At 35.6% G+C, this 15,512-nt stretch overlaps 1 protein-coding gene across 1 annotated transcript in view; it reads left to right on the top strand.

Moving 5' to 3' along the window:
• The window catches only part of ADAMTS19 (ADAM metallopeptidase with thrombospondin type 1 motif 19), a 279,814-nt gene that overhangs the window by 80,657 nt on the left and 183,645 nt on the right, over window positions 1–15,512 (top strand). The window lies entirely within an intron of this gene.

Here is a 15,512-nt window from a genome sequence, read left to right as displayed (position 1 = left end):
TAGAGTATCTGTGGTTGTAGGTTTTACCTTTCCAGCACTTTCTGTTATTGTACGTTCTTTATATCTCTAGCTCTTCATTACACATTTCTCGTATCTTCTCAGTCTGTGTCTCCATTCTTTTCCCGAGATTTTGGGTCACCTTTACTATCATTACTCTGAATTCTTTTTTGGTTAGATTGCCTATCTTCACTTAACTTAGTTGTTCTTCTGGGGTTTTATCTTGTTCCTTCATGTGGAACATATTCCTCAGCCATCTCATTTTGTCTAACTTTCTGTGTTTGCAATTTCCATTCTGCAGGCTTCATAATTGTAGTTCCTCTTGCTTTTGGTGTCTGCCCCCTGGTGGGTGAGGCTGGTCTGAGAGGCTTGTGCAGGCTTCCTGGTGGGAGTGACTGGTGCCTTTGCACTGGTGTGTGGAGCTGGGTTTTGTCCCTCTGGTGGGTAGGGCCATGTTAAGGGATGTGTTTAGTGGCATTGTGGGCTCAGGAAGACTTAAACAGCTTATCTACTGAGAGTGGGGCTGTGTTTCCACCCTGTTGGTTGTTTGGCCTGAGGTGTCTCAGCATTGGAGCCTACAGGTTGTTGTGTGGAGAGCCACGTCTTCGTGGCAAAATGGCAGCTTCCAGGAGACCTCATGCTAATAAGTACTCCCTGGTACCTCTGCCGCCAGTGTCTGTGTCCCCACAGTGAGCCACAGAACTCTCTGTTTCCCCAGGAGACCCTCCAAGACCAGCAGGTAGGTCTGACCCAGGCTTCTATGAAGTCTCTGCTTTTTCCCCTGAGTCCCAGTGTACACGAGACCTTGTGTATGCCCTCCAAAATGGAGTTTCTGTTTTTCCCAGTCCTGTGGAGTTCCTGTGTTCAAGCCCAGCTAGCCTTCGAAGCCAAATCCTCTGGGGGCTCCTTCCAATGCCAAACCCCCAGACTGGGGAGCTGGACGTGGGGCTAGGAACTCTCATTTGTGTGGGACAACCTCTGCTGTATAACTATTTTCCACTTTGTGGGTCACCCACCTGCAGGGTATGGGAATTGATTGTATCATGAAAGCACCCTTCCTACCATCTTGTTGTGGCTTCTTCTTTGTCTTTGGGTGTAGAATATCTCTTTTGCTAGGTTCCAGTCCTTTTGTCGATGGTTGTTTAGCAGTTAGTTGTGATTTTGGTTTTTTCGTGAGAGGAGGTGAGTTCAAGGCCTTCTCCTCCACCATCTTATCTCTAACCCCACTCAAAACACTTTGCATTTGTTGTCAGGCCACTAGCATTCAGCTTCGGAGCCCACTCCTCGTCAATAGAAACTCTTTCTGGGCTTCTATTTCAACATGACAGTGGGACTCCAGAGGGCTTTGGTCACCTCTTCTGAAAGTTAGCCAAAGAGAAGCTTGAGGGTGCCTGGCATCTCCTGAAGATGCAAAACCAGTGTGGAGGCTGTTCCCTGCACTGGGACATACCCCAAGATGAGTGGGGTAAAGCTCTGGATGCTGTGGAAGTCATGGTGGCCCTGGAGAACAACCTGAACCAGGCCTTTTGGGGTCTCTAAATAATTCATATTGGACTAACTTGCATCCCAAACTCTGTTATTGTTTAAGGTCTGATATTTGTTACATAATGAAAATGGAATGGTATTTAACTTTTTCAAATGGTCAAATATATGAATGTTTAAAAAAGAAATATAAGCCAGAAGATAATTACCTTTTATTTCAGGTTAATATAGATATCATCTCATTTCATTTCCTCAGAGTTAAGCAGGTTGATGGGTAGAAAAATGGTGAGAAAATTAAGTGGGTCAGTTATTAAAACCTAGAAAAAGGAACAGCAAAATTAAATGCAGAAAACTGTTATAAAGTATTTCAAATAAAAAGGAAGTTTGAAGCATGAATGGAAATTAGCAAAGCATGTAAGGATCAAACATTCTGATATAATAAAAAGTATGTTGGACAATGGGGACAAACATACATTTAATCCCAGCTAGCCTAGTTATGAACTGTGTGGCTTAGCAAATTGTTTAGCTTCATTGATCATTAATTTTTCATCTGTAAAATGGGTATGATAATACCATTTCACAGGATATCTGATTCAATAGAGATGATATACCTAAATAACCTAATACAATGCCTGACCCATAGTAAATACTCAATTAAAATAGTTACTATTTTGCCACTTTTGATTCTAATATTAAAGAATAGGGAATGGGACGTACAAAGGAAGGAGGCATAAGCAAATATGTTTCTGTTCTTCTGAACTACACATGAAGACTTTCTGACTCTAGTTTGTATTTCTGCAAGTAATTTCTTTTAGTCTTATGCCCATTTATGTACTAAAGAACAACATTGAGAAATTATTGGACTCACTATTGGTGTTCACAGCCAATCCCAGTGAATGGTGACCCCCAAGAATTTTTTTAAGAATGTAATGATCTGATACTTTGATTAGTTGGAGGAATCCTCCATATTATCAGTTTCTCTACAGAGAGTTTATATATAGTATGTTTATGAGAAGAGAAGAGAGCCACAGGAAATAACTTTAAGTATAAAGAATAAGAGTGGCATTTGCTCCTGTATAGCTTTCAGCACATTTTCTGTACTGCATAATTGTCTTTCTTCCTGTGAATTTTTGAGCTTTCTTTATGTACAGAACACTAAAAATTGTTCAATGACTTAAACTATACCTAAGTTTAGACTGACAAAAATCTGGCACCATCATTTTCATGTCTAATTATGTATAAGATAATCCTTGACTAAATAATTTTAGAAGGAAAAAACAAATTAATAGCACTTAAATATATATAAAGATGTTAGTCTTTTCTAAAGGATTATAAGCAAAATACAGGTCTAAATCTATTTAAAGTTATTTAACAAACAATTAAAATTTAATCCTTTTAGTGCATATTTTTTCAGCTCTCTGCTAAATTATATTGTTAAAATTGTTACAATATATTTTAAAAACATGCATCTTTTTTATGGAAGAGTTTCTCTTAATGGCATTTCAGAATGACAGGGTAGCTTTGGAAAGAGACTATTTAAAATCATTTTATTGTGGAGGGGTCCTCTAAGAAATCAGATTATACTAAATTTTATCTTGTTTATGGCTTTAAGTGTGTTTTATTTGAATAAGTTTAACAAATATTAAAGTTTACTTAACTCTACCAAAAAATTTTTTATGAATTGCTTTTGAAAAAATAATAGAGCAGCAAATAATGCTGTTAATGAGTGATTAGGATTTTCAGTGAACATGTAGACCTCATTTTTAATTTTTAACCTGAATGTCATGTCATATTTTATAATAATTTTATATGACTGTCTTCTTAAATATACTTTATTTTATCATAGTCCTAAATATTTCTGAAAAAAGAATTTTCAGTGCTGTATACAATCTCTAGTATTATTTGTGATCACATAAGCTATTGTATAGGCTTATTTCAAACTTCTAACTTGTATTGCCCACCACTCCAATATAGAGAAGTTAGATTCTCAGAATGCATTAACCACAAAGGGTTTTTATATATTTCTCAGCTGATAAAATCTTCCTTCCTTATCCTCACAGTAGTTGGTTTTAGAAATACTGCTTATGAGACTAAAGTGGATGATAATCATAATTTGATTACTAATTCATATTTTTCTCTTCTTATTAAAAATGCAACACATTATAGAAATTTTAGAAGTCCAAGAATAAAGATAAAACATGAACCTATAATCCCACTACGTAGGAATAATTATAGCTAACACGTTTAAGTATATTTCTCCAGTTTTATTTCTCCATATTTCTTTAGCCAAAAACATATATTTATAATATTTGGAGCATATTCTACATGCAAGTTTTGTGTCGCCCTACCAATACCATGACATTAATTTCATTCCTTACTTCCAATGCCATTTTTTCTCTTCAGAACTCTGAAAATAAAGAATCCCCTGCATCCATTATATATTTTTTTTATGTTTCAAAGCTTTAAAAGCCTAACTCCTCTTCATCATTACCTTCCTTGTTGCTAGCCTGCCCTAGCAGTGTAACACAAGTATTTTCTTTTTAAAACAATGTTGTATGATGTATTTCATATATTAAAAAATAATAATAATACAATTAACACCTGCATGTTCACCCCTCCATGTACAGAGCAGAACACTAACATGGAGTTGAAGTCCTCATTTTATATACTATTTTATAATACATATTTTCCCTTAAAATTCTATTCCAAACATTCCCTTGTCCTTAAGTACTTCTTTAGGAAATATTGTAGAATAATTCTCTCCCCCACCACCAAAATAATGCATGAACATCTGTGGTAGAAATTGTCTAAAGGTAACCAATGTTTAGTTGGTGTGTGTATAGCATGAACTTTGTTTCATGCTATACACAGTTTTCTCTATATTTTTAAAATTAATTATTTATTTTTGGCTGTGTTGGGTCTTTGTTGCTGCACATGCACTTTCCCTGGTTGCAGTGAGTGGTGGCTACTCTTTGTTTTGGTGCGCGGGCTTCTCATTGCGGTGGCTTCTCTTGTTGCAGAGCACGGGCTCTAGGCACGCGGGCTTCAGTAGTTGTGGCACGTGAGCTCAGTAGTTGTGGTGCATGGGCTTAGTTCCTCCGTGGCATGTGGGATCTTCCTGGACCAGGGCTCGAACCCTTGTCCCCTGCATTGTCAGGCAGATTCTTAACCACTGCGCCACCAGGGAAGTCCCAGTTTTCTCTGTTTGGCTGTTTGTTTGTTTTCTTTAACTTTACGTTATGTCTTGCAAATCTTCATGTCATTTGTTGTGGAAGGGAGACTAATATACCCCAAAGAGGTCCTCTCTTAATGCCCAGAACCTGTGAGTATGTTCTCTTACATGGTAAAAGGGGCTTTGCAGATGTGATAAAAGGATGTTGAGATGAGAGTATCCTGAATCATCTACATGGGCCCATGTAATCACAAGAAAATGCAAGCAAACAGATTTTACCTTAGAGCCTCTAGAAGGAATGCAGCCTTGATGACACGTTGATTTTAGCCCAGTAAGACCTATATGTGGCTTCAGACCTCTAGAACTATAAGATAATACATGTCTGTTATTTTTTGTTTTTTATTTTTTTGTTTTTGCGGCATGTGGGTCTCTTACTGCTGTGGCCTCTCCCGCTGCGGAGCACAGGCTCCGGACGCGCAGGCTCAGCGGCCATGGCCCACGGGCCCAGCCGCTCTGCGGCATGTGGGATCCTCCTGGACCGGGGCACAAACCCGTGTCCCTGCATCGGCAGGCGGACTCTCAACCACTGCGCCACCAGGGAAGCCCATGTCTGTTGTTTTAAGCCACTAAATTTGACGTAATTTGTGACAGCAGCAATAGAAAGCCAACAAACTCATATTTGGTCTATATCATTTGGAGGGAGGAACAGACATACTGTTTTACTGCATAGAAGTATCCTAATTTATGAGACTACTGTGTATTTATGTAAGTTTCTGAATTTTCACGTTTAGAGAAAAATGTATAAACATCTTTATCTGTATATGGTTGTAAACAGGTACTAGTATTTATTTAGGATAATTACAGGGTACTTGATCTTGTGTTTAGAAAGATAATCTTCTTCATTATTGTCAATGCTCATAAAATGCAGTTGAACTGCATGTTTGCCCATGGAGTAGGGTAGCATATTAAAAGAATGAACTGAAGGTAGTCATACCTAGGATTTGTGAGAATATTCTAGATAATATTCTCCAGCAAAACACATAATAACCTGTGTCTTGTAATTTCAGTTTGCTGGATCAAGTCAGTTTATAAAATAATTATTCGTCCTCAGATTTTCAAAACTTGAACTACTACAGAAGGACTAAATATGTCCTTTGTATGCGTAAATATGTACTCTGTATGATTTTCAAAGATAAGACAAATTAAAGCATTGTTATTTCTAATGTATCACTTATTTATGGATAGAAAACTAAAGCTTCACTGTCTAGAAAGGATTTCTGCTCAAAACCTAATGAAAAAACCTTTTGGGAGGCAAAATTTGCTATAGTTTTGCTAAGCCACTTCATGTTTCATGGAAAAAAAGATTTTTGTACACTTCCTAAACCCTTTAGCACAAATGTTAACTTCAGTTTTTTGCCCCCTGATAAATAGGACTTAAAATAGGGCTTAATAGCTTGCTTCTGGTTTTTGTTTTTTGTTTTTTGGAAAGCAGTAGGAATAAAATCTGTGGTTGAAAATAGACAAAAAAAAAAAAACAACCTGTCAAAGGAGTTACACATATATAACATATTGATAGATACTGACATAAACCTATCTTTACTCACCTGTGGGGCTGTTTATGTGTAGGATCACTTTTCTCCATATCACTGCTTCCAGTGCTCTAATAGTGAAAATTAGCCCAAAAAAGGGAATGTTTTATCTCTAAGTGACCTACCACCATTGATCAGGAAAGTCTAAATGAACGGTTTGAGTAGTTGAGGAAAAATTCCTTTTAGTTAGTGTAGACATAGATTATCAGATCTTTAGCTTTGCAAGAAAGTTCTCAAAAATAAGATAAAAATTTTAATCTCCATGGATTCCATGGTCTTATCCATATTTGACAAACTGAACTTATAAACAGCCTAGTTTCTAGTGAATGCTCATCTTAGGTCCTTATTAAATGTTGTATGTTACGTGAGCACATCAGTAGGAAAAGATTTTCGCTCAGCTATTAATTTTGATTTCAACTAAAATGAATAATGTTCGTATAAATCCAAACCTATCTACAGTAATATATTTGTTAAATTGTTCTGTGTGATGCAATGAAGTAAATAGTTTAAAGCTGACCTAGTGCTGTGGGCTAATAGTAACAAAAACACAAAACACGTTATCCCAACAGTCAATTCCATGATTTCTTAGTGTAATTTTCACATTTCTATGTGAAGTTATAGAGAAAGTACGAGTCTCTGTCATGTAAATACTCTTTAATTTAGAATTTAATTTTATTAATGATAGTTTTGCCTTTCAGTATGTACTGAAATGCTTTCAGTACAATACTTCTGAAAGTTAGTTTCAAAATAATGCCATTGGCAAGTAAGATAGAAAATTTAATAAAATATAGACATGGCAGAAATACATTAATTTAATACAAATAATAGAATAATTGTTGAATGAATCATTTATAGGTACATCCCAAGGCACTATAAAGTTCTACAATGAGACTTATTCTCAGATGCATCTTCATTCTTGGAAATTAAAGGCTACATTTCATTTTTTTCAGTATAAATCAGAAGTTAAGCAGAATTTATTGGCCTTCCCAGTTGCCAAAGTCTAACAGTATCATTTCCATAAACTCACATAATGAAACTCTGTGATGCAGACTTCAGGCACACTGAGCCAAAAATGAGCCAAAAATGAGAGAATTTGAATCAACATGATCACAGGTCTAGGCAGCAAGCAAATCTCTATCACCCTTACCCCTCAAAATCTTTGAATGTATGAAATTAAGATTACATTATTTTGGTCCTCTGTAAAGAATTGTACAGTTGAAGAACTGAAGATTTAAGAATTACAGTCTGATCTGCAGTTTTTAAATGCTGGTGACAGTTTGTTCTACAGTTATACTGAAAGGTATTTCCAATGCTTTTGGGTAAAAGACCTTGAATTTTTGAAAAAATGTGCTTTATTCATTTGTTTGCTAAGTGAACAGAAATTGGCTGTGTGATGGACTCTAAGTGCCCTTGACAATAAGCAGTGCATTTCTCATAGTTTTATCATGTTGTTTAGTTACAGATGAAGTCCCTTGTTTCACATTACGTAAATCAAAGTCATCTTGCAGCCTCATGCATTGATATGATGTATCGTACATTTATAAAAAGCACAAAAAATCCCTTTCCCTCTACATCTGAATATACTTTACACTAAGTGATTCTTGGCCCTAAGGTGAAGATTTGATTTTATGTGGTTCTTTAATTTTCTGCATTACCATATTATTCAATACCATCTGTTTTGGGTGTTTCTCTCTCCATTTGTTTGCTGGCAAAGGCAATTGCAAAAGAGAACTATCCATTATTTAATACAATTCCCCAGGCTTCTTCCTCACTGATCCTGGGCCCCTTACATATTACAGAGGTGATTGTGTGTCATTCTCTTCTTTGCCTTCAGAGTAGAAGCCTTTTTTATTTTTCTTTATATTCCTCTTATCCAGTGCTTGGCATGCAAGAAGCCCATAATGAATCCTATCGTATAGTTTGCGCACTACACAACAGTAGAGGGAGCCATTTATGTTGTTGTGTATGTAAATGTACCATTAGAATTAAGCAGTGTACAACCTATACAACTAGGCTTGGTGTCCTTGTAACAAATTTGATTTCTAGATCATCTGATGCAGAGAAAGACTAAATATAGCTGGTCTTTTACTTGTTTCAAAAATGTCAGCAGACCTTTTCCATTCCTCTTCATCTGTAATTATATTCAGACTCTGAATATGTTGCACGACCAGGAGGTATATTTTCCATTATCATTTGGTATTGGTTTTGAGCCACAGAGACCAACACTGAGCACAAGAAGAGGTTCTTTCTGGATTTTTTTGATAAGTGGAGAAGATTCTGTGTAGTATTCAGAATCAAAGGAAGAACTAAAGAACCAAGCATCAAGAAAAACAGTGAAGAAGAAAACAATAGAAATCTCTACCCCTGCGTTTGTATGATCCAGGGCCATTCACATTTTCTTACTATACTGTCTACTTTAGATCCTCTGAAAATGTGTGTTTGCATTGAAGGGGGTGTTATATGTGTAATTTCTGTGATTAGAAGTCAGTGACCAGAAAATATGACATATTTGAAGGAGGTTTCCCCAGTGGAATGATGCTGGGGGTTGGCAATAGTTAGGGTAATCTACTGCAGTGGCTGTCAAAGAATCACTCAGCTTTTTTAAAAAAACCTTTGATTATAATCCTGGGAACAAGATTAATTAAGAGCAGTCTATTTTACCCAGATTCTTAAGGTTTTCAGTTTTGTATCTTAAATATTGAAGGCAATGCCATCCACTAGTTTCACTTGGAAGTTTAAGATAGGGTAGCTTGAGTGGTTACATTTATGGGATAAAATTTGAGTGCATCTTCCCTCATTTTTCTTGAGATGTTCTTCTAATTTTTGTATGTATTTTCAGAAAAATACTTTTTACCAAAAAGGCATAAATTTTAAGACCCTTCAGTGCTGATGGGCAATCTGATTATTTGTTTCTATTAAACTATTTCCTTTCATTCAGTTGGGACAGTAGATTTTTTAAGGCATATGCAAGTGACGTTGATAGGATTATATACCTTCTGTATATAAAAGATTTTGTATAGAGTGAAGATTAATGTATCAGGTGATAATAGCCCCAATTTTCAATTATCCAAGATGGATTAACTAGTTTATAGATTTACCAGAATAAAAAATAACAGCATATTTGAGAAAAACATTAAAATGTTTACAAATTACTGGAAACATGTACTGTTTATCTTGTTTACAGATACACAGTAATCTGTAGACAGCAGAATGTAACACTACATTGTATATATTGCATTTTGGGTGATGACTCTCTTCCTTGCAGTCAGATGAGAGGTCTCTGCAGTAGGCTTTCTCTAGAACAAAGATATTTCTGACATGTATTATAAAAGGAGAGGCAGGAGAAAACATGGCCACTACAACAAACCAAATCCAAATATTTACAGGTGGAGTTAAGTGAGGAAAGGAGGGGAGAAGGGATAATGTACAAAGGAGCCTGAGTCTCTGTCTTTCTTGAGTCCTAGTGAAATACTGGAGAAGCGTTCTTAGCTAAGAGAATTAAAGGAATAATAAATCTTCAAGTAATTATTTATGAAGCAATTCATGTGATAAACTCTCATACTTGTATTGTTTTGTTATTTTTAACTGCAGAATGGTAAACATTCCTAACTGTTGGTGTGATTTAAATGAATTAAGTTTATCATAAATCCATTTCGTCCCTTATGTTAAAAACATATTATTTAAGGTTATTTTTATCGTCTTTATCTGGACTTTACCATTCTTCCCTTTACTCTAGTAATCAAGAGTTGATTTCTATATCTGTTTCATAGAAATCATCTTTGTCAGAAATTTGCCTGAAGAAATAGTAAAAAATTATAGTAATTAATTATTGATGTTAAATTACTTCACTCCATAGTTAATTCATACCCTTGGCTAACCACACATTTTTTTCCATTTCCAACCTTATGGAAGAAAGATGACAATATTGTACCAATCACTAATTTTTACAATAATTTATAACTAATGTAATCCCTATTTGTAGAAAGATATCTTTTTTTTTTTTTTTTTTGCGGTATGCGGGCCTCTCACTGTTGTGGCCTCTCCCGTTGCGGAGCACAGGCTCCGGACGCGCAGGCTCAGCAGCCATGGCTCACGAGCCTAGCCGCTCTGCGGCATGTGGGATCTTCCCGGACCAGGGCACGAACCCGTGTCCCCTGCATCGGCAGGCAGACTGTCAACCACTGCACCACCAGGGCAGCCCTGTAGAAAGATATCTTTGAAAAAGTACTTTATCAGTTGAGGTCAATGTGAACATCTTACTGAGGGAGTTCAGTCTTTTAAAGAGTTTGGTAAAAGTAGCTGCATCATATAAAATGTAAGAACAGAATAAGGCCTATGTATATTAAGATCTCATATTAACAATAAATATGTTTCAGTATGCTTAATTACTATATGGTAGGTCACAGATGTGTTCTCTTCTTTTAATTATGTGATAATCTAGCTGACTAGATAATCAAAAAATGTTCCCATCATTGACATCTAGGAATTGTAGAAAAAATATAATAAAATTCCTTTTACATGCATAGATGAGCCAAAAACAAAAGGGCTCTGGCCAAAAAAAAACATGCAGTAAGCTTCTGAAGTAATGTGATAGTTGTCCTGGTAGGAGTTTGTTGGACTTAAAAATCTGGGTTCTTGGGTTTATCTCCCACATAAAGAAAAAACATTGTGGCTTTGAAAGTGGGAACTGAAATGATTGTATACAGCCAGAACCCTTGGGTACCTACACCCTTAATAAAAGTTGGATCTGGTATAAAAGCTTTGCAAACAAGCACAGGTTGTCAACAGGAAGCATTCTTTCTATCTCATCCATGAACCCATGTTAGGAGAAAATGGCTCTTTCGGTATTCATTACCATGAATAAGATCCAACACTGAAGCACTTAGTGAAAGCATATGCAAAACTGCTGTGAAAGGGCCCTCTTTCAACTTTGACCTCACAAGGCAACCACAAATAAAGTACAACTAAATGAGTTCACAATAGGATTCCAAAACACAAAGTGACAACATATCCCACTGTAAGAGCCAAGAAGCATGAAAAAGAATATTTTAAAAGACTGACAGAGATGATTAAAAAAACATGTTCACATGATTAAAAACACACAAATTTCAAAATGTGAGAGAAAGGTGTTTTGGAAAAAAGAGATGATTTGAAAATTGAGGAAAATAAAACATATAAAAAATGTACTTAAATATCTCAATTTCAGAATTGAAGAGCAGAGTAGATGCAGCTGAAGAGAGCACTAATGGATTGGATGATAGAGCTGAAGGATTCTCCCAGAAGGCTGCCTAAAGTGGTTAAGAGATGGAAATACAAGAGTGCTTGAGAGTTATTGACATCAGAATGAGAAGAGCAAACATGTACCTAAAGGAGTTCTAGGAGAAGAGAGTAGAGAGAATGTGAGAGGAATTAGATAAATAGATAATGGTTAGAATGTTTGTATGTTTGTGGATCTTCAAATTGAAAGACATACCAAGTACCAAAGAAGATAAATAAAAAACTCAGGACCTAGACACATCTTAGTGGGACTGCAGAACTACAAAGACAAAAAGAAATCTTAACATTAATCAGAAACAATGTTACATGTCAATTATATCCAATAAAAAATTAATTAGAAACCAAATCAATGAAAGAAGAGCAAGGTGATTGCAGACTTCTATTTTTATAAATACTAGAATAAAATGAAATAATATCTTCAATGTGCTGAGGGCTGATAAAGTCAACCTACAATTCTCCAGTCAGCTACTGTTCCATTATGAATGAATGCAAACTAATGAGAATTAAGGAAACAGTAACTGGGCCAGTTTAGTATTCATAGGTCCTCACTGAAGGAGATACTGAAGGATGTACTTAAAGAATAACAGACTCTCTAGAAAGTAATGATACAGAGATTACTGAGAAAAGAAATTGCCAAATATATAGGCAAATCTAAATGAGCACTAATGGTTTAGAAAAAACTGTCTAACTTGAGATTTTAAAAACTGAGATGGAATTACAGGAATGCCTTGGAGATATTGTAGGTTTGGTTCCAGACCACTGCAATAAAGCAAGTCAAATGAATTTTTTGGCTTCCCAGTGCACATAAAAGTTATGTTTACAATATACTATAGTCTGTTAAATGTGCAAGAGCATTATGTCTAAAAAGTTTTACATACCTTAATTTAAAAATACTTTATTGCTAAAAATGCTAACCATCCTCTGGGCCTTCACTGAGTCATAGTAGTAACATCAAAGATCACTTATCACAGATGACCATAACAAATATAATGATAATAAAAAAGCTTGAAGTATTGTGAGAATTACTAGAATGTGACACAGAGACATGAACTGAGTAAATGCTGTTGGAAGAAATGGTGCCAACAGACTTGCACAATGCAGAGTTGCCACAAACCTTCAATTTGCAAAAAATGCAGTATCTGCTAAGCACAATAATACAGAGCACAGTAAAATGAGGTATGCCTCTATAGTGTCAGATAAAAATAACATGAAAGATTGAAGGAAGAGATTGGATTAAAAGTGTTTGATATCCTTACCTTTTTCAAGAAGAGACCAGAGATACTTTTTAACTTGAAGCGTCTCAAGTGAATATGGTACACAGAATAATGTCCATGTTCTAATCTACAAAACCTGTGACTGTTATACAGCAAAAGGGACCTTGCAGGTGTGATTTTGTTAAGGATTATTGAGATTGGGAGATTATCTGGAATTATCTAGGGGATCCTAATGTAATCACAGGGTGTGGGGAAAGAAGGAGGCAAGAGAGTGGGAGAAAGAGATGTGGTGATGAAAGTAAAGGTCAAAGTGATGCAGTTGTCAGCTTTGAAGATGGAAGGGGACTATAAGTCAAGAAATCCAGGCGGCCTCTAGAAGCTGGAAAAGGCAAGGAAACAGATTCTGACCTAGAACTTCCAGAAGGAACAGAATCATGCTTACACCTTGGTTTTAGCCCAGCAAGTTCCATTTCAGACTTCTGATTTGGAGACTGTAAGATGCGTTAAACTGCTAAATTTGTCGAAGTTGTTATAACAGCAATAGAAAACTAGTAGAGTGTACTTTAAAATGTAGAAGTAACTGTAGATCAAACACAATCTAATGTTATTTTTCAAAACAGTAGCAGAAGAATGTGGAAAATAAAACTGCATATGAACAAAGACAAAAACAGAAGAAAAGGACAAAGGTATAACTTGGTAAATAGCAATCACAAAAAATAGAGAAATCCAAATATGTTAATTAGAAATATTAAATTCACTTATAGAGATAGTATATAATGAGGTTTTACAATTTTAGTCATGTGCTATTTATAAGAGATTAGAGGAAATGAAGGTGAAAGTAAAACAAAGGAAAATATATGCCAAGCAAATATTAATGTTTTACTAATATATTAATATTTGTTAATGTCAGATACAATAGACTTTAACACAGAAAACATTAAAAGGGATGAGTAGGGTTTTACACAGTAATAAAAACAATAATTCAAAATAAATAATAAAATTTAGAGAGAGCTTCGACATAAACAGCACAAATTAGTAGAACCACAGGGAAACATCATCAAATTATAACAATGGAATTTTAAGAGCTCTTCCTTAGTAGCAGATGCAAAAATAAATTCAAAATTTCTCATTCTGTTGAGCAACTGTGTATCCAAGCTTGTTATAGCTAGATCTAATGAACACGTATAGCTTTGCTCCAAACTATTAGAGAGTATACATTTTAAACATGCACAGAATATTTATAAAACTATGCACAGAGTTGTGGATTCTGCTGGATGAGCCAAGCAAGATATGAATTGAAAACTAACCATTGTAATTACCAATGTAGATGTCACTGGGGACATTGAAAGGAGTGTTACACTTAATTTTTAAAGTTTTTGGGGGGACTTCCCTGGTGGCACAGTGGTTAAGAATCTGCCTGCCAATGCAGGGGACATGGGTTTGAGCGCTTATCTGGGAAGATTCCACATGCCGCGGAGCAACTAAGCCCGTGTGCCACAATTACTGAGCCTGCGCTCTAGAGCCCACGAGCCACAACTACTGAGCCTGAGAGCCACAACTACTAAAGCCCACGTGCCTAGAGCCCGTGCTCCACAACAAGAGAAGCCACCGCAATGAGAAGACCACACGCCGCAACTAGAGAAAGCCCGTGCACAGCAACGAAGACCCAACGTAGCCATAAATAAATAAAATAAAATTTAAAAAATTAAAGTTATTTTTCAGTTTGGAATGGCATTCAGATGGCTATAATAGAGGAATAAAAATAGTGTTTTCCTTTCTCCTTCACACACAAATTGTCGTATTGTTTGTAATAGTAAAAATTCTATAGAACCTAAATGCTCATTGCTAGGAAATTGCTTAAATTATGGCACAGGAATAGAAGCACCAGCAACAACAAAAAACAGCAAAAACATCAACAACTGACTTGAGAGCTTTCTATGTGCCTGGCACTGTTTTAAATGCCTTGTATGTGTTAACTCATTCAAACCACACAGAAAACCTATGTTTTCAGTGTTTTATACATGTTAAATCATCTAAGCTGTACAGTAAATCTATGTGGTAAATAGATATCATTATTACCTCTATTTTTTAGGTGAAGTGACTGAGACACAAGAAGGTTAAGTAAATTCCCTAAGGTCACAAAGCTAGTAAAAGGTAGATAAAAAGTTCTGCTTTCATATAGTTTCCCTTTAAAGCTCATAACTAGTTAGGGAATGCTCTCCAAGATATGGTAGTTAAATAAAGAGAAAAGTATAGAATTTTATTCACGGTGATATCCAGCCTATGTAAAAATACTAATTTCCTCATGCCTCTATTAAAATTATCAGTCTGTTGCCAATCTTAAGATATAAAATGTTATGTTGTTTTAAATTGTATTTCTTACATTTAAATCTTCAATTTGGAAATTATTTTTATGTCATGTGAAGTAGAGATCTTAACAATATTTTTCAAACAGAAAACCATGTCCCTACACCAGATATTTTTCTTGTAATAAAACAATGAAATACTATAAAATTCAAAACAAGATGGAATGTTTATGAAATATTGTATAGGAAATAGGACATAATGTTTTAGGATTGTATCAGGTAAAAATTATAACAATTTAATTCTCACATTTTCTTAGAATTAAAAATTAGTTAATCTTATTTTCAGTTTTATTAAATTCTTAGAGATAAAGAGTATGGTTCAGGGCTTCCCTGGTGGCGCAGTGGTTGAGAGTCCGCCTGCCGATGCAGGGGACACGGTTTTGTGCCCCGGTCCAGGAAGATCCCACATGCCGCG

The sequence above is a fragment of the Aethalodelphis obliquidens genome, unplaced genomic scaffold (genome assembly GCF_003676395.1).
Source record: "Aethalodelphis obliquidens isolate GAN/ISIS:26980383/991018 unplaced genomic scaffold, ASM367639v1 scaffold4, whole genome shotgun sequence".
NCBI classification, from domain to species: Eukaryota; Metazoa; Chordata; class Mammalia; order Artiodactyla; family Delphinidae; genus Aethalodelphis; species Aethalodelphis obliquidens.
Note: the sequence above shows the minus strand (reverse complement) of the source record. Positions and strands in the feature narration are given on the sequence as shown.